Source organism: Ambystoma mexicanum, chromosome 7q (genome assembly GCF_040938575.1).
Source record: "Ambystoma mexicanum isolate Mex_15411 chromosome 7q, UKY_AmexF1_1, whole genome shotgun sequence".
Lineage (NCBI taxonomy): Eukaryota > Metazoa > Chordata > Amphibia > Caudata > Ambystomatidae > Ambystoma > Ambystoma mexicanum.
Genome location: NC_090941.1, coordinates 1,046,921,348 through 1,046,946,762, shown reverse-complemented (window position 1 = coordinate 1,046,946,762; position 25,415 = coordinate 1,046,921,348).

Here is a 25,415-nt window from a genome sequence, read left to right as displayed (position 1 = left end):
GAAAGGCTGAGTTTGGCCCTGCCGGGATTCGAACCTGCGTTAGCAGGCTCTGCACAATGTCAAAGCGAGCGCTTTACTCGCCTGTGCCACTTGACCAGCTGACCATTATGTTTTATAGATGTAAAGAATGTGAAAAGATTGATTATATTGTATTAATGATGATTTTCTTTCCCTTTTATATATATTTGTAAAGTTGATTTTCAACTAAACCATTTTGCTCCCACTTCAGGGGAGCTGAACTTGTTCAAAAACTGATTGGTTATGTATTGTAGTATGTTAGATTGTGATTTTGAGCTGCTCTTACTAGTGGAATGTTTTCCAAATGACTGTGTAAATAAATATACATTCTTTTACTAAGAAACCTTGAGTAAGTGTTTGCTTGAATCACTGTATTTGTTGATGCTTTGTGTAACCTGTTTTACTGCTCACTTTACTCTTGACATAAGTCTGGCTGCTCAGTCACTGCTACCACATTACTGTGTAGTACAGGCTTGTACCAAAGGTGAAATTGTATTTACACTTGTAGTCTTAATTGTGAGTAGTGTTCCCAAAGGGTACTGCATTTGATTCTGCCTAACACCTGTGTACAGTGGTGAGGATAAAGTATACTTGTTACACTTAGAGTACTACTCTTACCTTTGTTCAAATAATCTACAAAAGGCTAAGCACCACTAGAGAAGCAATTCTTTTATCATGTCTGATATGGATAGCTACAGACAGGAGACCCTAGTCACTTTAACAGTTGATCAATTGAGAGAAATGTGTAAAGCTAGGAATCTCACTGTAAAAGGCAAAAAGGATGAATTGATAGAAAAGTTGTTGGAATAACAAAGTCCGAGGAGTGGGTCTGAAACACCTAATCCTACTGCAACTGTGGAAAATGTTGATGAGGATGATAATATGGCTGAGCCAAACTCTAATATTATTGATGAGTTAGATGAGGCAGAAGAGTCTCAAAATGTAGGCCCTGTTTTACCTCTACCTGCTCATAGGCCTCAACCTTTGACCACAGGGACTCCATCAGGCCCAACACTAAATCCTGAATGTGTCTCTCTGGAAAGAATGAGACTAGAATTGAAGTTTAAAAGAATCCAAGCCCAAACTGAAAGCAAACATCAAAAACTTAAGCTCAGAAACATGGAGTTGAATCATGCACTTGAAATGAAAAAGTTGTCTCTTGAAACTGGTTCTCTCCCAGAGTCCTCTAGGTCTTCCAGTCCTGAGAGGCCTTGCATGCCCAAAGATGCAGTAAGTATGTATGTGGCTAAGCTTGATATTTTGGATTGGTTGGCTGCTTTTGAATATAACCATGGGATTCAAGACATTACAGGGAATCAGCTGATTCCTTGGCTTTTTTCTAGGCTCCCCCTGTTGCAACTGATGTGGTAATGGAGTTGGGAGATATAGACAGAAAGGAGTAGGAAAGTGTGAAACTAGCTTTGATAGCTAGGTTTGGAAAGACCCCTTCCCAGTATCATAAGAGGTTTAGAACACTCAAAAGGCATGATGGTACCTCTTGGGCTACCTGGGTGACTGAATGTTTCAAAAACGTAGATGGGTGGGTTAAGGGTTACAGAGTTAACACTTATGAAGGTATGAGGAATCTGTTTATGTTGCAATCTATTAATTATGCCTGATCTCCTGAGCTGAGACAGCACTTGGCTGACTCTAAGGAAATTGATCCAAAGAAGTTAGCAAGGGCTGCTGACTTGTGGTTTGCCAACAGGGCTACTCACAAGGATTCTAGAGTAACTCAAAAGAAGAATTAGGGGAAGCAGCACAAGAAAGACAAGGAGAATTCTAATACCTCCACTCCAAAAGAGGGCCACAAACATGACAAGGGTAAGCCCACTGGGAAACCAAATCAGGCTAGTGTACCTCCTGATGCCAGACCAGACGGAGGTCAGAATAAACCCCCATTGATAAAGACATTTGGAAAATGTTATGCTTGTGGGTCAACTGATCATGTGAAAGGGGATCCCAGATGTAAGGGTAAACCTTCAGGGGTCCACACTGTCTCCTTAGCCTTCTCCCCTGAAGATAAAGTACCAATGGCAAGTGTAAACCTTTACTTACTGGCTGAGGAACCCATGAAAGTCTCAACCAGTGTTTCTTTAGTATCCCTCAGTCTGTGGGAACAACAGAACTGAGATACCTATAATTCCATTCCAGAAAATAATAAAGAGTATTACAATGACAGTGTTCCTGTGAATGGTCAGGAGACCCCTGCCATCAGAGACACTGGGGCTAGCATTACTGTAGTTGATGAATCTTTTTTTCAAGGTAGAGGATGTTGCTAAGGCACCCAAACACCTAACCAAGTTAGCTGGAGGCCCTGTCCAAATGCTTCCACAGTTACCAGCTCTCATCCAGTGCAATGCCATGACTGTCAAGATACCTGTAAGTGTGCAGAGTGAAGTACCTTGGAGAGTCCTGTTAAGGAATGACTTAAAAACTCGTGGAGTTGTATCAAGCACCCCCAGGCCTCCCAGCAAACGGAAACAGGAGCAGACTAGGAAGGCCAGAGAGAGTACCTTAAAAGGCTCTCAAGAGGAGATTATAGAGGAAACTATAACTCCCAGTCCACAGGACTTACTGACTGTAATTTCAAAGAAAAAGGAAATGTCAGTCTAGAAATACGGATACCTTTACTTTGAGACCGCAAACGCATTTTGGTGGCCGTTGGCCAACCGTCTCATGCACGATATGACAAAATATAGGTTTTCGAGTTTGCCAATGAACGGCCAGTATATTTTCCGCTTACACTGCTCGACTGTGAAACATTGTTGTCTGTATGTGAAAAGGACAAGGCCGCAGGGCCGTGAGGATAACAAGAGTTCGCTGAAACACAAACGTAGGCAGCGCCAGGAAGAATGCCCGGCTCCCTCCCGAATGTAGCCTTGAAGCAGAGCTGCAGGGCATCGAATCATTTCACAGCTGCCAGCCAGTCTTGTTATATGGTAGAATATGTTAGAATAATACTGCTAATGGCTTGAATTATGCTTTTCTTACGCCCCCCCCCTTTGCTGAGCCCGCTAGAGCATGTCGGCTCCCAGGACGCGAATAGCAACTGATAGATAGCAAGGTCCGGAATGCAACTCCCCCCGTATGTAGTTCGCTTCCAAGAACAGAAGCGCTGTGTTCTATTCAACAATTGAAAGATGCCTTCGCACTCACAAATTGCAAATTGTTACTAGAATAGATGTTTGAAGGTGTCATAGTGATCTGAGATGTCCATCATCACATCAAGTTCAAAGAAACCCAATAAAGGGGGGTGTTAAACATGTCATAGCTGATTGTTTGATATGCATTTTGTATATATGCAACTGATGTACGTAATTCACTCTCTTGCGTCCCTCGAGGTCTAGAGATACACGTCGCGGGGCGTGAGACCGAGTTGGCCAACTGAGACTTTTGCTTTGCAATAAACCCTATCTTTGGGAATACAACCTTGTGTCTGGCGTATCTATCGTGTGTGGTGACTCGCCTTGTTTCCATAGATGTCAGGGTCCCCTAGGGTCCCCTTTCAGGAAGAAAAGGGGAAACCTAAAACCTCCAGGAAGAAACCAGCCAGTACCCCTCTGCTACCAACAAGGACATCCCCGAGAGGACTGTCCAAAGTCACACCTGTGACTCCTCCACCAGCTGAGGCTGAGTGTGTGGAACAACCTTGTGTGGTTGAATCAGCTGCTGAGGAATCACAGCTGGAAGAGGACCTTGCTCCTGTTGGAGATCTGGATCCTGCAGACCACCCTGAGCTGCAAGGAATCTTCTCCCCTTGAGCTGGTGGGACCAACCAGTTCGCCAAACTGCAAGCCAGGCCTCCCTCCTCTGGTCGAATTTGCTGTGCACAGCTACTGTGAACCGGATAGCCAGGAGGACCGGACCCTGCTTGGGGTTTAAGGAGCGCACCTTTTTATTTGCAGATTTGCTCTGCTGCTGGTTTCTTCGCTGGGCAGTGCAGGACCCTCCAGTCTTCCTACTTTGTGTCAGTCCGACATTCACTTCAGGAACTGTGAGCTTGCAGGAACTGCCCGGAACTTCTGCCTCAGCTACAGCCTTCTTCTTCATTTAAGGTACTCTTCAAACCCGGTTGTTCGTTCCATCCGACAGTGGTGAAAGTGTTTGAAATCGTTCACCAATCCAAGGGCTTGTCCTTCTCTATTCTTTAAAGTAACTTTTCGTCCAACCAACTTCGTTCTGAACTCTTGGCAAAGACTTAACCGCAAACTACACTGTGAACTGTGTGATCCTCTGCAAAGACTCTGGTCCATTGACTTTGGCTCAGGCCTCTTGATGTGATTTCCTCACCGAAGTTTCATTTTCTAGTTTGCCCTGCTTATTTACTTATTGGTGCTGCTCAACTTTTGTCTAACCTTGTCTTTCCCTCCCTTTTAAATTGCTGGAGTGCCTTTGCTCACACTTCATATTGAGCTTAACCTGTCCAAAATCTATTGGGAGTGGTGTGGTGTATTAAGAGTGTGATAACCGATGTGTAAATAAATATATATTCTTTTACTCAGAAACCTTGAGTCAGTGTTTGCTTGAACCACAGTAATTGCTGTCCTTTGTGTAACTATTGATACTGCTCACTTTACTCTTGAGATAAGTCTGGCTGCTCAGCCATCGCTACCACTTTACTGTGTAGTACAGGCTTGTACCAAAGGTGAATTTGTATTGTCACTTGTAGTCTTAATTGTGTGTGGTGTTCCCAAAGGGTACTGCATATACTACAACCTGAAGATATTGGAGGGTCTAAGAGACCAGCAATGTCGATTCCTACCCTCTCAAAAGGGACTCCCACCTCTGGGAGAGGCACTAATGGTGCCACATTCTTGGCTCCACTCTTGCCAGAGCTTTGGCAAGTGTGACATCTCCTACAGAATGTATCTATGTCAGACCCCAACTTAGGCCAGTAGAAATATTAAGAGGGCCTTTCCTTGGTCTTCTTGAAACTCAAGTGACCAGCCAAAGGTATCTCATGGGCCAACCGTAGGAACTGGAGTCTGTTTTCTAGGGGCACGACAAGTCTTTTTCAGTCCCCAGGGAAAGACTCAGTCGGTTCACTGTAGAAGAGGCCATCTTCCCAGTGCAACCTATGCTTCCCAGGCTCTTGCCCATCGAACTGAGAATCTGCCTGTAGGCGAAGCCCTTCAAGAGTAGGACACTCTCTTTGTCCTCTGCTGAAGTCTGCCCTACAGGGTCCACCTTCTGCCAGTAAAGGCTGCAGCTCAGGATTGTCAACAGGATCCAGATCTCCAACTAGAGATATGTCTTCTTCCAGATCTGACTCTTCAGAAGCTGGCTCAACCACACAGTGGTGTACCTCACACTCTGCCTCAGCAGGTTGAGGAGTCACAGGTGTGACTTTGGACAGGCTTGGGGATGTCCTCATTGGTAGCACAGGGGTGCTCTCTGTCTTTTTCTTGGAGGTCTTGGGTTTCCCCTTTGCCTCTTTCTTTTCAGAAATAGCAGTGAGCAACTCCTGTGGAATGGGAATGATAGTTTCCTCTACCAAATCCTCAGGAGAGCCTCTCAAGGTCCTCTCCCTTGCAGGCCTAGTGAGCTCCTGTTTCCTTTTTACTGGGAGGCCTGGGGGTATTATACACAATTCCAAGAGTTTTCAGGTCATTACTCAACAGGACTCTCCCAGGCACTTCATTCTGCACACTAACAGGTATCTTGACAATCATGTCATTGCACTGGATGAGAACTGGTAACTGGGGAAGCATTTGCACAGGGCCTCCAGCTAACTTGGTTAGGCGTTTGGGGCCTTCGCAACATCCTACACCTTGAAAAATGTTTCATCAACCACAGTTATGCTGGCTCCAGTGTCTCTGATGGCAGGGGTCTCCTGGCCATTCACACGAACACTATCTTTATAATACTCTTTAGTATTATCTGGGATGGAATTATAGACATCTAAATTCTGTTGTTCCCACAAGCTCAGGGACACTAAAGAAATACTAGCTGAGACTCTCATGGGTTCATAAGACAGTAGGTGAAAGTTTCCACTTGCCATAGGTACTTCTTCCTCAGGGGAGAAGGCTAAGGAGACAGTGTGGACCCCTGAAGGTTTACCCTTAAATCTGGGATCCCCTTTCACATGGTCAGTTGACCCACAAACAAAACATTTCCCAAATGTTTTGATGAATGTGGACTTGTTCTGACCTCCATCTGGTTTGGTTCCAGATGGTGTACTAGCCTGATTGGGATTCCCTTGTGGCTTACCCTTATTGTTTTGTTTGGGGCCCTCTTTTGGATTGGAGATATTATAATTTTCCTTGTTATCTTTCTTTGGCTGCTTTCCCTCATCCTTCTTCTGAGTTGCCCCAGAATCCTTGTGAGTAGCCCGGTTGGCAAACCACAAGTCAGCAGCCTTAGCTAACTTCTTTGGATCTATTTCCTTAGAATCAGCCAAGTGCTGTCTGAGCCCAGGAGAGCAGGTATCATAAATTGACTCCAACATAACAAGATTTCTCATACCTTCATAAGTGTTTACTCTGTAACCCCTAACTCAACCATCACATTTTTCAAACATTCACATACCCAGGTAGCCCAATGGGTACCATCATGCTTTTTGAGGGTCCTAAACCTCTTAAGGTACTGGGAAGGTGTTTTCCCAAATCTAGCAATTAAAGCTAGCTTCACACAATAATAATCCATCCTATCTGTAACGCTCACCTGATTCTCGCAGAGGCGCCGGTCTTGACTGGGCAACTACCGTATCTTCAAAGGTGATGTGCAGCACCCGGTTGGCTCTTTGGGCTGGACCTCTGTGCCCTGTATGCCTGACGTGCAGAGTAAGATGTCTGCAGATAGAAAATACGGGGTTAATGAACTGGGGTTATTGGGGTGTCCCTATCTCTTTCCTCTTCTCCTCTCCTGTAGACCCCCACAGGTTAACGCTCTCACCTTAGGTAAGTGAATGCCGAGCTCTCCATCTGCCTCGGGGCAGGGTGCTGTAACCAGTTCCTTCACTGGATAGGTAGCGCAGGCCTCTTGACTTCAGAGGACTGCTGTCCGTCGTTTACTGCACGAACGGTAAGTTTCGAGTAACTCAAATGTCTTTAAAGTCTTCAATAATGATGTCTCTTGTTTTGCAGGGTTCCGGCGATGGCGGATGACGGGCTGAAGTGAGTTGAAGATGGAGCCCGTGTGATGAATAGAAGCGCCTGGAAGCACGTAAGTAAGCGCTTGTTGCCAGCTTCACGATGCGCTCTAACTGTCTTTTTATTTTGCAGGTACAAGTTCGGAGCGGCTGCAGGGTGCCGGGATACCCACTGGGTTAGATGTGGAAAGGAGTAATGGCACGTGAGTATTAAAGTTCCCGAATGTCTTTAAACGCACCTTGTTTTGTCTTTCAGATGCGGGATGCAGCGCCGACGGCCTCCGAAGCGTGCAAAGAGTTGGTAAGCTTTTGTCTTTCAGATGCCGGAATGCAGTGTGAAGACCTCTGGAGCGCACGAAGAGTAGGTAAGCCTTTGCCTTTCAGATGCCGGAATGCTAACCTGTTCTTTCTTGTCTTTATAGGTGTTGCTGAAGACTGGATTCAGGATGGTAAGCCTTTTTCCTTAGGCCCAGGACCGGATGCAGAAGACACGATGAGCGTACTGCTGCAGAGGGTGCAGAATAACGCAAAGCAAGATTCATCCACCGGGTGTGGTTTAAATAGCCTCCTGTAGTGCTTAGGTGTCTCCTTCCACAGCCACGCCTAAGTAAGAAAAGAGTTCCTGGTAAGAAAAGAGTTCCTGCCTTCCAGAAGAGTTCCAGTGTTCTGAATCTAGGGAGTGGCTCCAGCCCCACCCAACAGGAAAAGTAGTTCCAAACAGAAGAGGATCAGAGGCTCAACTGGCAGGCAAGTAAGCAGCATGGTCTGCTGCAGGTAAGTCCACCCAAGCATTATGAGCCCGGCGCTTCCAGCGCTGGGACTGGGCATATTTATGAGCCTGGTGCCACTGGCGCCAGGACTGGGTCCAAAAGGTCCCAATTGGGACTGGTTGGCACTCGGAACCTGGGTTATGGATCTGCTTCCAAGGGAGTTGGGAAAACCCTGACCTTTTGGAAGCAGAGATCATGACAGTACCCACCCTCAAGGCCCCTCCCAAACCGGGCTTCTCCGGGGGTTTTGGCTTGTCAGGAAATGTTCGGTGAAATCTTTTGATTAGGCGAGGAGCGTGGACATATTTAGCAGGTTCCCAGGATCTCTCTTGGGAGCCGTAGCCTTTCCAGTCAATTAGGTAGAATAGTTTAGATTTGGAGATCTTGGAGTCCAGAATGCTTTTGACTTCAAACTCGAGTTCTCCATCAACTAGGATAGGTTTTGGAGATTTGGTTAGTCGGGTTTGAGGTTGCACGGGTTTTAATAGGGAGACGTGGAAGACCGGATGTATCTTCATGTGCGGGGGCAAGTCCAACTTGACCGCTACTGGGTTTACTATGGTAGTGATGGAATAGGGACCAAGGTATCTTGGGTTGAATGTGCGTGGCCCTTTTAGAGATAGATATTTGGTGGATAACCACACTTGATCCCCTACTTGATAGTGAGGGGCTTCCTTCCGATGTTGATCTGCTCCTTTCTTGTATTGTTCTTTAGCCCTTTGAAGGTGAGAAACAGCTTCCTTAAAGGCTTGGGTGATTGTAGAATGCAGGTAGTCTACTGCTGGTGTTTCAAGATCTTGGAGGGGATCCAACTCCGAGGTTCGAGGGTGACTGCCGTACAAAATAAAAAACGGGGTTTTCCCAGTTCCCGAATGGACAGAGTTATTGTAGGCATATTCGGCTATCCAAAGGATATCTTTCCAAGTTTTTTCAGTTTGTTGCAGCATGCAGCGTAAATACTGTTCCAGAGTTTGATTGGTCCTCTCGATTTGTCCGTCGGTCTGAGGGTGGTGACTGGTCGATAGTCTCACATCAATTTGAGCCGACCGACAGCAACTTCGCCAAAAATGAGAAATAAATTGACTACCTCGATCCGAAATTAGAACCGAAGGAAAACCGTGCAGTCGGACGATGTTTTTGAGAAATTCTCGGGCCAGAGTTGCTGCTGTTGGCAAGCCTTTGAGCGGAATGAAATGCGCCATCTTGGAGAATAAGTCCACGATTACTAGAATCGTATTGTATCCGGAGCATGGAGGTAGAACGGTGATGAAGTCCATAGAAAGCGTATGCCAAGGGTGAGGTGGGATGTCAATAGGGCGTAAGAGGCCTGCTGGTCTTTCCTTTTGACTCTTGTTTTGGGCGCATACTCCACAGGACATTATAAAGTCTCTGATATCTTTTTTCCAAGACGGCCACCAGAAGTAGCGCTTGATCTTTTCTGAGGTCTTGGCTATACCGGGATGACCTTCTATTAAAGAGTCGTGATAACAAGAGATTACTTTTTTCTGTAAATCTGTGCTGGGTAGGTATAATCGTTCTTGGAAATACAATAAGTTGTCCTTCACTGCAAAGTCCTTTCCCTGCAGATGCCAATTCTGTATGTCTGCTGGAGTTACAAGTTGCCTGGCTTTATCCTTAACTTCCTCTATGGATTCTGTGGCGATTACACCCAGAATTCTTTGTTCGGGAATGATTGGTACAGGTTTAGGGTTGATCAAGTGTTCTTCCACTCCCATCCGAGAAAGGGCATCGGCTTTACCGTTCTTTGTACCAGGTCGATAGGTAATTATGAAGTCAAACTCGGCAAAGAATAATGCCCAACGGAGTTGTCTAGAGGATTGGGCTTTTGCGGTTTTCAAATATTGCAGGTTTCGGTGATCCGTAATCACAGTAACGGTGTGTCGGGCCCCCAGCAGATAATGCCGCCAAGCCTTAAAGGCAGACTTGATAGCTAGAAGTTCCTTGTCAGTAATCGTGTAATTGACTTCAGGAGGCGAGAACTTGCGGGACCAAAATGCCACGGGATGCAACTGGTTGGTTACCGGGTCCTTTTGTGATAGAACTGCCCCCATGGCAAGGCTTGAAGCATCAGTTTCCACGATGTAGGGGAGTTCGGGGCGAGGGTGTTTTAAGATTGGTGCAGAGATAAATTTAGTCTTCAAATCCTGGAAAGCTTGTTCCGCCTCGGTAGACCATTCAAAACGTTTGTTTTTCTTTAACAAGGCAGTGATGGGCTGGACTATTCGAGAGAACTCGGGGATAATCCTGCGGTAAAAGTTAGCGAAGCCTAACATGCTGTGCACACCTTTTACGGAGGATGGTGATGGCCATTTGAGAACTGCAGCGACCTTCTTTGAATCCATACGCACTCCGCCAGGTGATAATATGAATCCCAAGAATACAACTTCAGTCACGTTGAAAACACATTTTTCCAACTTAGCGAAAAGTTTGTGTTGACGCAATCTTTCGAGGACCATTTTCACGTGTTTCCGATGTTCAGATTCCGATGAAGAATAAACGAGAATGTCGTCGATGTAAACAACAACACACATCTATGAGCTCTCTGAGGACATCGTTCATAAAATATTGAAAGGCGGCCGGGGCATTGCAAAGTCCGAAGGGCATGACCTGATATTCAAATAGCCCATACTTGGTGCGGAAGGCCATCTTCCATTCATCGCCCTCTTTTACTCGTACCAAGTGGTAAGCTCCTCTAAGATCCAGCTTTGTATATATGCATGCTTTTCTGACTTGGTCCAGGAGTTCAGGGATCAAAGGTAACGGATATCTATTCTTAACGGTGATCTGGTTCAGGGAGCGATAATCGATACAAGTTCTAAGGTCTCCTTCCTTTTTTGGAATGAAGAACAAAGCTGAAGAGGCAGGGGACTTGGAAGGACGAATAAACCCATTTGCCAGGTATTGATCCAGGTATTGTCGAAGGTGAAGGTTCTCAGGCTCGGTGAGGGCATAAATTCTACTACAAGGAGGAGTAGATCCAGGTATCAGGTCTATCTGGCAGTCATAAGACCTATGAGGAGGTAGAGAGTTAGCCTGCTCCTTCCGGAAAACATCTTGGTATTCTAGGTATTCGGGAGGTAACTGGGGAGTCTCTGAAGAAATTGCTGCCAGTGCAACACCAGGTGGAGGGTGACAAGTAGAGACACATTCTGGAAACTGGACCGTTCTTGCTCGCCAATCGATCAGAGGATTGTGTTTCTCTAACCAAGGTATCCCTAGAATAATCTGGAACTGAGGGGCCTTGATCACATCGAACACGATCTTCTCATGGTGTCCATCTTGACTTACTAGCGTCACCTCTTGAGTGGTATGCGTTACTGGCCCGGAGGCTATCTCCGTACCATCCACCGTAGTAATGACGTCCTTTATAGCCTTGGGACAAAGAGTTAGATTCATCCTCAAAACCATTTCATGATCCACATAATTGCCGATGGCACCGCTGTCGACGTAAGCTTCAATTGCATGTAATCGATCCGGATTATCAGGGCTAATGAGGACCATAGGTATCACGAAATGCGAGGTCACGGAACTGGTTTTCACGCTCGGCAAGAGGACCTCTATTCTTGTCGGGCGAGGTCGTTTCCCTGCTCAGAGTTTGTAACTGTGGTAACTGCAGCTCCTACTGCCTTCTTGGCAGGTTTCACCGGACAGTCTCGAAGAAAGTGCCCTGAGTTTCCGCAATATAGGCATAATTGCAACTGTTTTCTCCTTTCCTGCTCCCTTTGTGTTAGAGGACCTTTCAGACCCCCTATTTGCATGGGTTCCCCGGAGTCCACTCCCTTGGAAGGAGTTGGCGGCTTGGAAAACACTTGAGCATCAAACTTGGAACGATCGGCCTTCCTGTTCTGCAGTCTGTGATCTATTTGAACGACCAAGTCTATATAATCCAAACAGTCTTGTGGGGGATTCACTACTTGGGCTAAAACGTCTTTGAGCTCTCCACGTAGACCTCTATAAAACAGCGTAATCCTTTTGTCCTCAGGCCATTGAGTTTCCACTATTAGTCTATTGAAAGATGCAATATAAGCCAAAAGGTCTTGATTACCCTGTCGCAACGAAAGAAGCTCATTGTCCAAGGCCTGCCCCTGTGCATGTCTTGCGAACAGTTTTTCCATACTAAGCTGAAAGGCTTGAAAATCATGGAGAACCGGATCATCTTGATTAACTAGATGGATCGACCAGTCTGCCGCATTGCCACTAAGGTACGAAAGTACAAAAGCTACTTTAGCTTGATCAGTTGGAAAGGCTGCTGGCCGGCATAAGAAGTGCAACCGGCACTGATTGATATATACCGCAAACCTCTTTGGGTCACCAGAAAATCGTTCGGGCGGAGCCAGAGGTACATTCCCAGGTAGGTTGATCTGCACTGGATTCATAGAGGATGTTGAAGGAAGATTTGCCCCTGATGCGGGTAGCGGGGTCTGTCCGGCTTGTGACTGTAGCAATTGTCTAGCAAGATCATCTGTTCTCTCCTTGGAAATAATTAGTTCCCTTCTTAGAGCGTTCGTTTCCTGACGAGCTGCATGCACTTCTGCCCTTAGTTCCCCAAGTAACCGGGCTAGGTGGTCAGTATCCGAGGTTTCCATAGCGCCTGGGCGAGAGTTTTGCGGTAGGCTTTGCGTTCTGTAACGCTCACCTGATTCTCGCAGAGGCGCCGGTCTTGACTGGGCGACTACCGTATCTTCAAAGGTGATGTGCAGCACCCGGTTGGCTCTTTGGGCTGGACCTCTGTGCCCTGTATGCCTGACGTGCAGAGTAAGATGTCTGCAGATAGAAAATACGGGGTTAATGAACTGGGGTTATTGGGGTGTCCCTATCTCTTTCCTCTTCTCCTCTCCTGTAGACCCTCACAGGTTAACGCTCTCACCTTAGGTAAGTGAATGCCGAGCTCTCCATCTGCCTCGGGGCAGGGTGCTGTAACCAGTTCCTTCACTGGATAGGTAGCGCAGGCCTCTTGACTTCAGAGGACTGCTGTCTGTCGTTTACTGCACGAACGGTAAGTTTCGAGTAACTCAAATGTCTTTAAAGTCTTGAATAATGATGTCTCTTGTTTTGCAGGGTCCGGCGATGGCGGATGACGGGCTGAAGTGAGTTGAAGATGGAGCCCGTGTGATGAATAGAAGCGCCTGGAAGCACGTAAGTAAGCGCTTGTTGCCAGCTTCACGATGCGCTCTAACTGTCTTTTTATTTTGCAGGTACAAGTTCGGAGCGGCTGCAGGGTGCCGGGATACCCACTGGGTTAGATGTGGAAAGGAGTAATGGCACGTGAGTATTAAAGTTCCCCAATGTCTTTAAACGCACCTTGTTTTGTCTTTCAGATGCGGGATGCAGCGCCGACGGCCTCCGGAGCGTGCGAAGAGTTGGTAAGCTTTTGTCTTTCAGATGCCGGAATGCAGTGTGAAGACCTCCGGAGCGCACGAAGAGTAGGTAAGCCTTTGCCTTTCAGATGCCGGAATGCTAACCTGTTCTTTCTTGTCTTTATAGGTGTTGCTGAAGACTGGATTCAGGATGGTAAGCCTTTTTCCTTAGGCCCAGGACCGATGAGCGTACTGCTGCAGAGGGTGCAGAATAACGCAAAGCAAGATTCATCCACCGGGTGTGGTTTAAATAGCCTCCTGTAGTGTTTAGGTGTCTCCTTCCACAGCCACGCCTAAGTAAGAAAAGAGTTCCTGGTAAGAAAAGAGTTCCTGCCTTCCAGAAGAGTTCCAGTGTTCTGAATCTAGGGAGTGGCTCCAGCCCCACCCAACAGGAAAAGTAGTTCCAAACAGAAGAGGATCAGAGGCTCAACTGGCAGGCAAGTAAGCAGCATGGTCTGCTGCAGGTAAGTCCACCCAAGCATTATGAGCCCGGCGCTTCCAGCGCTGGGACTGGGCATATTTATGAGCCTGGTGCCACTGGCGCCAGGACTGGGTCCAAAAGGTCCCAATTGGGACTGGTTGGCACTTGGAACCTGGGTTATGGATCTGCTTCCAAGGGAGTTGGGAAAACCCTGACCTTTTGGAAGCAGAGATCATGACACTATCCACCTCCCCCAACTCCATCACAACACCAGATGCAACAGTGGGTAGCCTAGAGAAGAGCCAAGGAAGCAACTGATTCCCTGTAATGAATTGAATCCCATGGTTATATTCAAACATAGGCAACCAATCCAAAATATCAAGCTTAGCCTCATAAATACCAACAATTTCTTTAGGCATACAGGGTCTCTTAGGGCTGGAAGACCTAGAAGGCTCTGGGAGAGAAGCATTTTCCAAAGACAGCTTTTTCATTTCTAACGCATGATTCAACTCAATTTCTCTGAGCTTAAGTTCTTGATCCTTTTGTTCAGTTTGACCCTTTATGCGTTTGAATTCCAATTCAAGCCTCATTTTTTCTAGAGCAATGAATTCAGGAATCAGTGTAGGACTTGTAGTGGTCCCAGTGGGCAAAGGTTGAGGTTGGTGGGCAGGCAGAGGACAGTGAGGCCTACATTGTGAGACACATCTGCCTCATCTAATTCATCAATAACAGACACATTATCATCCTCATCATTTTCCATATTTGCTGAGGGGTTAGGTATTTCAGACCCACCCTCCAGACTTTGTTTCTCTAACAACTGTTCAATCAATTCAGACTTTTGCCTTTAACAGAGAGATTCCTATCTCTTAACAGATTTTTCAGATAGTCCATAGTGTAACTAAGGAGGGTCTCCTGACTGTAGCTTTCCATATCAGACATGATTAATATTGATTTTTACCCTTGTGGTTAGTTGATCTAAGGTAATAGCAGCACTCTAAGTGTAATCACTATACTTGATCCTCACCGCTGTACACCAGTGTTAGGCAGAATCATATGCAGTACCCTTTGGGAACACCACACACAATTAAGACTACAAGTAACAGTACAAATTCACCTTTGGTACAAGCCTGAACTACACAGTAAAGTGGTAGTGATGGCTGAGCAGCCAGACTTATCTCAAGAGTAAAGTGAGCAGTATCAGAAGTTACACAAAGGACAGCAATTACTATGGTTCAAACAAACACTGACTCAAGGTTTCTGAGTAAAGTAATATACATTTATTTACACATTAGTTGTAAAACAATTCACTAAAGTAAAGCAGTAGGAAAATCACACTCTTAATACACTACACACCACCCAAAAGATTCTGGACAAGTTAAGCTCAAAATGAAGTGTGAGCAAAATGGCACTCCAGCAATTTAAAAGGGAGGGAAAGACAATGTTAGACAAAATTTGAGCAGGAACAACAAGTAAGTAAGCAGGGCAATCTAGAAAAAGCAACTGCGGTGAGGAAATTAAATCAAGAGGCCTGAGCCGAAGTCAATAGACCAGAGTCTTTGCAAAGGATCACACAGTTCAGAGTAGTTCGCGGTCCAAGTCTTTGCCAAGAGTTCAGAACGAAGTTGGTCGGACGAAAAGTTACTTTAAAGAATAGACCAAGACAAGCCCTCGGATTGGCAAAATATTTCAAACACTTTTACCACGAGTGGACAGAACAAACAACCGGGTTTGAACAGTAGCTTAAATAAAGAAGAAGGCTGTAGCTGACGCAGGAGTTCCTGGCAGGTCCTGCAGGCTCACGGTTCCTGAAGCGACTGTCAGACTGACATGAAATAGGAAGACTGGAGGGTTCTGCACTGCCCAGGGAAGAAACCAGCAGCAGAGCAAAGCAATGACTAAAAGGTGCGCTCGATTAAACGCGAGCAGGGTCCGGTCCTCCTGGCTATCCGGCTCACTGTAGCTGTGCACAGCAAATTCAACCAGAGGAGTGAAACCTGGCTTGCAGTTTGGCACCAGCTCAAGGGGAGACGATTTCTTGCAGATCGTTGACGTTTGGAGATTCGGACCCACAGCAGGGCTTCACCGGGAGGTTCAGTCGTGGTAGAGGTCCTCTTCTGTCAGCTTCTCGTTGGTTCTCTCGATCCAGTGGCGACTCTGCCTTCTCAGCCCCAAACACCTGCTTTTTATGCAGATTCCCCGCATTCACACAGCCTAGCTGTCAATCACACAGCAGGGTGGCTGTCCCGGCGGGACCGTCTGTGAATTTAAAAAGACTACTAAAGTCAATGGTAACTTTACATGTTCTGGGAGACAGTAGTCAGTCCCAGAAAATGGAGTTTGAAGTGGGAAGTCTGAAAAAGACAACCCTGTGTCACTGCACTGAGGGTGCTGTGTAATACACAGTAAAAAGATGATGCCTGTGGAGTTGGTGAGGCTCCACAGTTTATTAACACAAAAATGTTAAACAAACACAGCAAAACACATGTAAGAGTGGGACAAAAGGCTCACACTCTTACCAGGTGAAAACATGTATCCTTGAAATCCAGAAAAGCTGCTGAGGGACTCAGTGGGTAAGGGCAATTAGCCATTCTGGAGAATTTTCCCTAACACATTCTACTAGGTATCCTGAGGCCATACCTATGAGGACTGTTACAGCTCAGGCTGTGGCTAAGGCCCTAAATGGTATTTTAACAGGGTAGGTTTTCCTAAGGAAGTTGTCTCTGACAGGGGATCTAATTTGATGTCCCACTACATCCAGGCCATGTGGAAAAACTGTGGAGTAACTTACAAGTTCTCAACTGCCCACCATCCTCATACAAATGGATTGGTAGAGAGGTTCAACCATACAATGAAGAGCATGATAGGTGCTTTAGAGGAACCGCTTAGGAGAAAGTGGGACCGTCTACTGCCATGCCTTCTATTTGCTTATAGAGAAGTCCCTCAGGAGGGAATTGGATTTAGTCCCTTTGAGCTTCTCTATGGCCATCAAGTTGGAGGTCCCTTGGCCCTAATTAAGGAGGGTTTGGAGAGTGCTCCTTCCCCAAGCCAGTGAGAGTCACTCAATATGTGATAGGTCTCCGGAGGAGAATGTCACACTTGATGGCAGAAGCATCAGATAACTTAATAGCAGGTCAGGCTCTGGTCAAACATCGGCATGACCAGAAGGACAACATGGTTTAGTTATGGTTCCTACAAGGTAGAGGGCCTTACAGGAGAAGTGATAGGACCCTTCAAGCTTGTGGAAATACTTGGAGAGGTCAACTATCTGGTGGACTTAGGCAATCATAAGGAGGCTCCTAGAGTCTTTCACACCAACCGTCTAAAAGCTTATGTCTCAAGACCAGAAGTGGGAGCTTTGCTTCAAGCTTCAGCTCAGGAGGAGAAGGAGAATTAACCTCTACCTGACCTACTCAGAGGCCAGCCTTTAGTTGAGAAAATATAAGGAGTCAATCTCTCTTCTAATTTGACACCTGAACAACAGCATACTTGCCAACCCTACCAATTTAGGCAGTAGGATACCGTTTTTTAAGCAGTCCTACCGCCTACCACTTTATTGGCAATAAATACTGATTAAAAAAAAAATATATATATATATTATTTCAACAAAAAAAAATGTTTTGCCCACACCTGCTCGGGGGTGTCTTTCAAGGGCTCCCCCGAGCTGGCGTAGCGGGAGACGGCACGGCATGCAGGCTTTTGATGTCAAAAGGCACCCACGGCGGTGGGCTAAATGCACCACTCCGCCGTGGGTGCCTTTGACAAAAGGCTCCATTATCCCCCCACCACGCCAGCTCGGGGGAGTCTTTCAAGGACTTCCTCGAGCTGGCGTAGCGGGAGAAGGCGGGGCATGCAGACCTTTGATGTTAAAAGACACCCACGGCGGTGGACTAAATGCGCTCCTCTGCCATGGGTGCCTTTGACAAAAGGCGCCATTAGTCCCCCACCACGCCAGCTCTGGGGAGTCTTTCAAGGACTTCCCTGAGCTGGCGTAGCGGAAGAAGGTGCGGCATGCAGGCTTTTGATGTCAAAAGGCACCCTGGGAGGTGGGCTAAATGTGCCCCTGCGCCGTGGGTGCCTTTGACAAAAGGCGCCATTAGCCCCCCACCATGCCAGCTCGGGGGAGTCTTTCAAGGGTTTCCCCCAAGCTGGCGTAGCGGGAGAAGGCACGGCATGCAAGCTTTTGATGTAAAAGGCACCCATGGCGGTGGGCTAAATGCGGCCCTTCGCAGCGGTTGCCTTTGACAAAAGGTGCCATTAGCCCCCCACCACGCCAGTTCGCTTAGGGGAGTCTTTCAAGAGCTCCCCGAGCTGGCATGGTGGCAGAAGGCGTGGCAGGCACCTCATTGTCATTGAATGCACCCACGGCGGCGGGCTCATTCAATGACAATGGGCTGCTGACACGCCCTATTCCTATCATTACCTCCTCGCCTGACTATTTTTGAAACTTTAAGATTCCTACAGATTTTTGGTCACAGAAAGTTGGCATGTATGCAACAGGAGGAGTGCAAGTTTCTGTTAAATCAGTTTGCCTCTCTGTTTTCACTATCACCAGGCTTGACCCCTTGGGGCCAGGTTGATTTTCTCACTGGTGACTGTTTACCTGTTAAAAGCAGAGGTTACAGGATGTCAGATCATGTAAGAACCCGCATAAAGGAGGAGGCCAACAAGATGATTGATCTCGGGGTAATAGAGCCCTCTTCCAATCTATGGTCTAGTCTAGTTGTACTAGTGCCAAAGACAAAGAGCTTTTGATGCAGTCACAAAGACTGATGCCCACCCTTTACCCAGGACAGATGAACTGGTGGACAAACTTGGTTCAGCCAAGTACCTCAGTAAATTTGATCTCACTCAGGCTATTGGCAAATAGCACTGATAGATCATGCCAAGGAGAAAACTGCATTCTCAACCCCAGCAGGCCTCTACCAGTTTAAGGTGATGCCTTTTGGACTAAAGAATGCACCTGCTACATCCCAAAGGATGGTTAATCAAGTTCTGAATGGGATGGTGGACTTCTGCGTGGTATACTTGGATGACATTGCAGTGTTCAGCCCAACTTGGAAAGAAAATGTTGATCACTTAGAATATGTTTTACAGGCTCACGAGCAGGCCCATCTGACCATAAAGGCAAGTAAGTGTCAAATTGGTAAGAGCAAAGTGGTCTGCCTTGGACATGAGGTAGGAGGAGGTGAAATCAGGCCATTGCCTAGCAAAGTACAAGCTGTACAAAAGTGGGCCACCCCTACTACTGAAACCCAGGTGAGAGCCTTCCTAGGCCTCACTGGTTACTATAGGAACTTCATAGAGAACTATGGGACCACAACTTCTCCCTTGAATGTAGTCTCCTCACCAAAATTTCCTAAAAAGGTCAGGTGGAATGAGGAGTGCACTCAAGCATTTGAAGGCCTAAAGAAAGCCCTTTGTCAAGCTCCAGTCCTAAGAGCTCCTGACTATAACCAAACCTTCATTGTGCAGACAGATTCATCAAATACAGGTATAGGTGCAGCTCTGAGTCAGCTGGATGATAAAGGTAGGGAGCACCCCATTTGCTTCATCAGCAGGAAGCTGAAGGAACCTGAGACAAGGTGGGCAACCATTGAAAGAGAAAGTTTTGCTATTGTGTCGTCACTGACGAAGTTTAGACCATACTTGTATGGATCTACTTTTGTGATTCAGACTGACCACCAACCCTTGAGATGGTTGATGCAAATTAAAGGGGAAAACCCTAAACTACTGAGATGGTCAATCAGCCTGCAAGGGTTTGATTTTACCATTGAATAAAGGTCTGGGTGTCACCACCAAAATTATGATGGTCTCTCCAGGATGTTTGACCGACTGGAGTAAGGAGATTCATCCAGGAGTGGATTAAATACTCCTGTCCCTAAGTCTGGTGGGACGAGTGTTAGGGAGAATTCTCAAGAATGTGCTAATTTCCCTTATCTTTTGAGACCCCCAGCAACTTTGCTGGATTTCTAGGATTTGATTTTCTTACCTGGGAAGAGTGTGAGCCTTTTTTTCCCACTCTTCCATGTATTATGATGTGTATTTTACTTTTGTGTTCTCTGGATATGGAGTTTCAAAACAACTCCATGGCATCATCTTTTTTCTGTGTGTCACACAGCACCCTCAGTGCAGTGGCACAGGGATGTCTTTCAGACTTCCCAAGGTTTAAATACCTTCTCTGGGACTGACTACTGTCTCCCAGAGCATGTAAAGTTAAATTGACTTTACTAGTCTTTTTATATTTACAGACCCAGCACACACTATCTTTCTATAGAGTGCTGGAGGGGTTGGCTAGCTTCCCCTGAGTCTAAACACTCATATAACAGTCAAATGTTACCCTTTCCACTTGAAATGGCTGGTGGCAGTGGTTTTAAATAAACTACCATGATTTTTCCCGACCGCGAACACCGGCAGCTAAAACTCGGATTAGCCATGTTTTCCAATATGGCAACCAAGACCTATCTGTAAAAACAGACTCCGGTCAACTTTTTTCGCCATTTAGTTTTGGAACGGTCCTTCTTGTGTTTGTCTCTTCGCACCAAACTAGGTTTGGTCCCTTTGTTCATTGGCCTTTGGTGGCCTTCAGTGCTGAAGCCCTCCTCTGGCGCCTGAGTCTCTGGGGTGGACAGGATGTGAGGGAGGTGCCCGAAATTCCCTGTGCTTAGTCTCATAGGAGACCTGAATGCACTCTGGCGTGATTGGCCGGCTGGCTGTCCGGCAAGGACAGCCACCCTTCTGTGTGAGTGACAGCCAGGCTGGAATGAATGGGGGAAAACTGTTTAAAAGCAGGTCTTTGGGACTTGGAAAGCAGAGTCGACCACTGGAATCAAAGAACCGAAGACGAGCTGAAGGAAGACGACTGCTGCAACTCCTGGTCCACCGGTGAAGCCCTGCTGCAGGTCCGAATTGCCTGAAACTCCATCAACAGAGAAGCCCTTCAAGGTTAACCTCTTCCCTTGAGTTTGATCGGAACAACCAACTCGTAAGCCACATGGACAACATCCCCAATCTGGTCAAATATTCTTCAGAGTGCTGTTGAAAACCGGAAAGCCAGGGGGAAGGAAACCAGCTTGTGGACTTTAAGGCACTCACACCTTACACAACGTTTTGCAAGCTTATGGCCTCTTCCCTGGGCAGTGCAGGAACCTCCCTACGTCCTCCTTCTTGTCCCCACGACTGAAGCTCATGAACAGGGAGATCTGCAGGAACTGTCAGGAACAACTGCCTCAGCTACAGCTTTTCTTCACTTACAAGGTACTGTGCAAGTGCAGTGCAGAACTCTGTTTGGCCGCATTGAAAGTTTGTGAAACTTTCCCGACTTTGAAGTCTTGTTCTTCCCTAAAACAACAACTTTTCGTCTGACTAAATTCTTCTAAGATCCATGGCAAAGACTTAACTGTTTACTACCAGAACTGTGCTTTCCTATACAAGACTCTGAACCATTGACTTTCGCCCAGTCCTATTGAATTGAATTGCTGGTTGAAGTGAACTGAAACCCTTTGCCCTGCCTATGAAAGTATTTGTGCTCTTGGTTCTTATAACCTTGTCTTTTTACCCCTTTTTTAAAGTAACTGAAGTGCCATTTTGCTTCCACTTCACGGGAGCTGAACTTATTCAAAAACTGATTGGTTGTGTATTGTAGTATATTAGATTGTGATATTGAGCTGCTCTTACTACAGTAAGTGTTTGTTTGAATCACTGTATTTCTTGGTCCTTTGTGTAATCTATTTTACTGCTCACTTAACTCTTGAGATAAGTCTGGCTGCTCAGCCACTGCTACCACATTACTGTGTAGTACAGGCTTGTACCAAAACACTTGTAGTCTTAATTGTGTAAAGTGTTCCCAAAGGGCACTGCACATGATTCTGCCTAACACCAACAACAAAGCACTGAGAGCAGCAGGGGACCTAGAGTGGAAGAAGCAGGCAGTGTAGTGTGATACCAAGAACCATGGAGAACAGCACAATATCACAGCAAAGGAGAACAGCAAAGAGCAAAGGAGGACGCACAAGGTCAATCACAAAAGGAAGTAAAGCATGTATTCAACAGTAATGCAGGCAATGACAATGTAAGCCAACAACCGTGGAGCAACAAAAATGTCAAGTACATTACACAATAGATCAAGGGTGGGAGGGAGCTAAAATGAGAGGGGAGGAAGGGACCACCGGGAATGCTGGGACCTAAGATGTGAGGGAACGCAGTGACTAAGAGAAGGAGGGGTGCACGCGGCCAAGCAGAGAGGGAACGCACGCAGCCTACAATGTGAGGGGGGCACCCACGGCTTAATTTGCGAGAGAGCGCACGTGGCCAGAAATTGTGAGGAAGCGCATGCAGCCTAGGTTGCGAGGGAGCACACACAGCCTAGAGTGGCAAGGGAGAGCACGGGGCCTAAATTGCGAGGGAGCCCACGCTGCCTAAGATGCGAGGGAGCACACACAGCCCAGGATGCAAGGGTGGCACACGCAGCCTAGAATTGCGTGGGAGCACTAACGGCCTAGGATGCAAGGGAGCGCAAGTAAGCAGGGGCGACGGGGAGGGTGCGAGGACCAGTCGCGGGGTAACAACGCGTGGGCAAGAGTGAGAAGGTGGACCAGGTCAAGGGGGGTTGCATGGAGTGTAGCAAGCTAACTCTCCCCGGGATGTCTTACCTTGCGCCGCAAACAGGAGGGTGATGTCGTCCACACTCACTGTCTACGCCATTACCACCTCGCCACCAAACACCTGCGTCGGTCAACCCCACTGCTTTGCCCTGAGAGATCTTTTCTGTAGAGGATCTGCACCTTGGTTCTTATAGGCACGGAATCATGGACGTAGCGAAGCATGCTACGTATAATCAGGCAGCATCGCCTGCGCACCTGCGTCGCTCAACACTTCAGTCTTCTCCTGCAAGGGCTTTGCCGCCGACTGTCCATACCTCGGTTCTTATAGGCAGGGAAGAGTGGATGTAGCGAAGCGTATTACGTATAATCGGGCAGTGTCTACTGTGCACCTGCGTCGTTCAACACTGCTGCCTTGTCCTGCATCACATTAAAGTTACATAAAGGAACACTTACTTTCTCTCCATTCCCCCTCACCTTCCTCATGAGTCATCTATTGCGCTGTGTCTGGGGATAGACCTTTATAGCTTGTTCTTTTTCCCGTGTGAGCCCTGAGAAAGGGTGGCTCAAAATACTAATTTGCTATATTTAGGGTTTGCGCCATGAGGTGGGTCAACAAACCCCACACTAACAGAAGGTGCCTGTCTTCTTCATTCACACACTTCAGCTCAGACTACTGCTGACCCTTAGGGATCTCACCCATTTAATGTAACCAGGACCTCTCTCATCCTAACTTACCTGATTAATTAGCCAACTAGACTATCTGGGATGAATATATTAATAGTTTCCTCCTGCAACCAGAGCCTCATTCACTCAAATCCACAACATGCATAACATATTATTACCGAGGAAGCATGTGAAATCAATCAAATCATTAGTAGAAAAGACCTCCATGTTTGAAGGGCCCTGGTGAGTGAGCAATTAAGGAAATCACAGTAGCTATAACCCTGGAGTTACTTGGAGTCAACTGAGAGTCATATAATCCAGGCCCACAGAGAGTGTTAGAGGCACAGAATTGCTGGTCTACTAAATGGTCTCCTATTATGCACCAGCTATAACACAGATATAATCCCCTTACCAACAACCAATATCTTCAGTGAAAACATAATTTACCAATACCGTTGCTCCCATCCCCTGTACTGTGTTACATGCATTGCAAAAACTATGTGTGAAAGGCGTATGCATCTTCCTTGATCTGTCAGTTTCCTTTTATACAGTATACCACAATATTCTGATCCAAGGTCTTAAATCTCGGATGTACATTTTTGAGGCTGGTTGGAATTCATCCTAAAAGTGAGACGTCAGAGGTTTCAGTTGGGATGTTTTCTCTCTGCTAGCAGCTACCTAGCCAGTGGTGTGCTACAAGGCTCTTTGCTGTCATCCCTTTTTTTATTTTTTTTTTATGTTTATGTTCCCTTTGGTGCAAACAAATGAAAGATGAGGGTTTGAGTGCCAGAAGTATGCTGACATCACCCAGATTTAAGCAGATCTACATGGGAGATAGGAGTAGGGTAACCAGATTTCTAAAATGGAACACCGGGACGACCAACAACATAAAAGAGGGACTACCCCATAGCAGCCCACCAATTACCACCCCTCCCCCTACACGCCCCACACAATCACCATGCAATCATATTTCCAGCACTTCTCCTTTCTATAAACTGTATATTATCTCATTTGTGCAGTTTTGTCTGTGAATCTTGGCATGTTATTTCAAAACAAGTGTTTGCTCTAATTGCTATTACATGGCTACATGGCCTACTGTACAATCATTACACAGCCAATCTCTGTGGCACAGTCAGTAAGTGTTGTGACTTGTACCTCAAAGGTCCGGGGGTTCTCTCCAATCTTCCAACTTTGAAATTCTAAAGTATAGTGAAAAAGAATTACTATTTTAATTACTGTGAAAAATAATTACGCTTTTATTTACTGTAAGCACCCAACTATGTAAACCCCGGACGGGGTTTCTAAAATGAAAAAACTCCCGGGATCCCAGGACGGAGGGTGATTTCCCCAGACTGTCCCGGGAAAACTCAGACGTCTGGTCACCCTAGATAGGAGGTAGGTGGAGAGGTGGTCGAATTTTTAGGTGGAATGCAATGTTAGATGCAAAATTACTCGCTGAGGCTTAATGTACTGCTTGGTGACTTGGTTCAGGCTCCTCTTGTAGCCTACCAGTTTATGGTTTCGGGAGGATAGCTCAACGGCAACGTACTTGCCTTGGAAACAAGACGACACGGAGCAACACAAGTTTGATTACCGGGTCCGCGCTTAGAAACTTTGGGTATCATATCATTTGTTCTCCACCTGTCCCGTGGAGGTAGTTGGAAATTTGGATGTGCTGTGTGTTTGACAGTACATTGTCCTTTGCCTCACATGTGAACTGGGTCATGAAAAATTCACATTTTCACCTTTATAGCATACTACAAAAAGTACCCATTCTCCAAGCGGCATCTTTGAACAGACATGACAGCACTCTCATCAATTGTTGAAAATCAATGATCCTGTAGGTCGCTGTTCTGATTCGCTTGCTGTGCTCTGCACTCTGAAGTAAACTGCACTGAGAATGGGCGTGTGTGGCTGGCTGACATACCCTGGAGCAGATGTTGCTGGGAGGTGTGAGTTGGTGTGCTGCTGCATACTAGGACTTGTTGTGCTCTCTCTCCAGCTGTTGCCTCTCCTGGCATGGTGCAGTTCGTTGCAGTGCAAATATCTCATAAACCGTGCATACTAGGGTTGAGGACTGGTCCTTCTACGACCACATTAATGATTTGCTGATATCAGGCAACCATCTCATGTGTGAAGGTGATTAAATCAGGAGAAAGATGTGGCGTGTCCAAATGTTACATAGCCAGTAATGTCCGTAGGGTCGTAACATGTAACTATGCTAAATTTGGAGCAGATTGGACAAATGGTGTGGAATTGTATAAGGAGCAATGCCTGGCCAAGCCACAAACCCACAAATTGTGACTTTTGCTGAAATCCGGGGAAAGATGTGGGTTGTCCAAATGTCTTGTAGCCAAGTAATGTCCGGAGGGTCCTAACAGGTAACTATGAAAAATGTGGTGCAGATTGGTGAAATGATGTAGAATTGTATAAGGAACAACGCTTCACCAAGCCACATACAAACATACACAT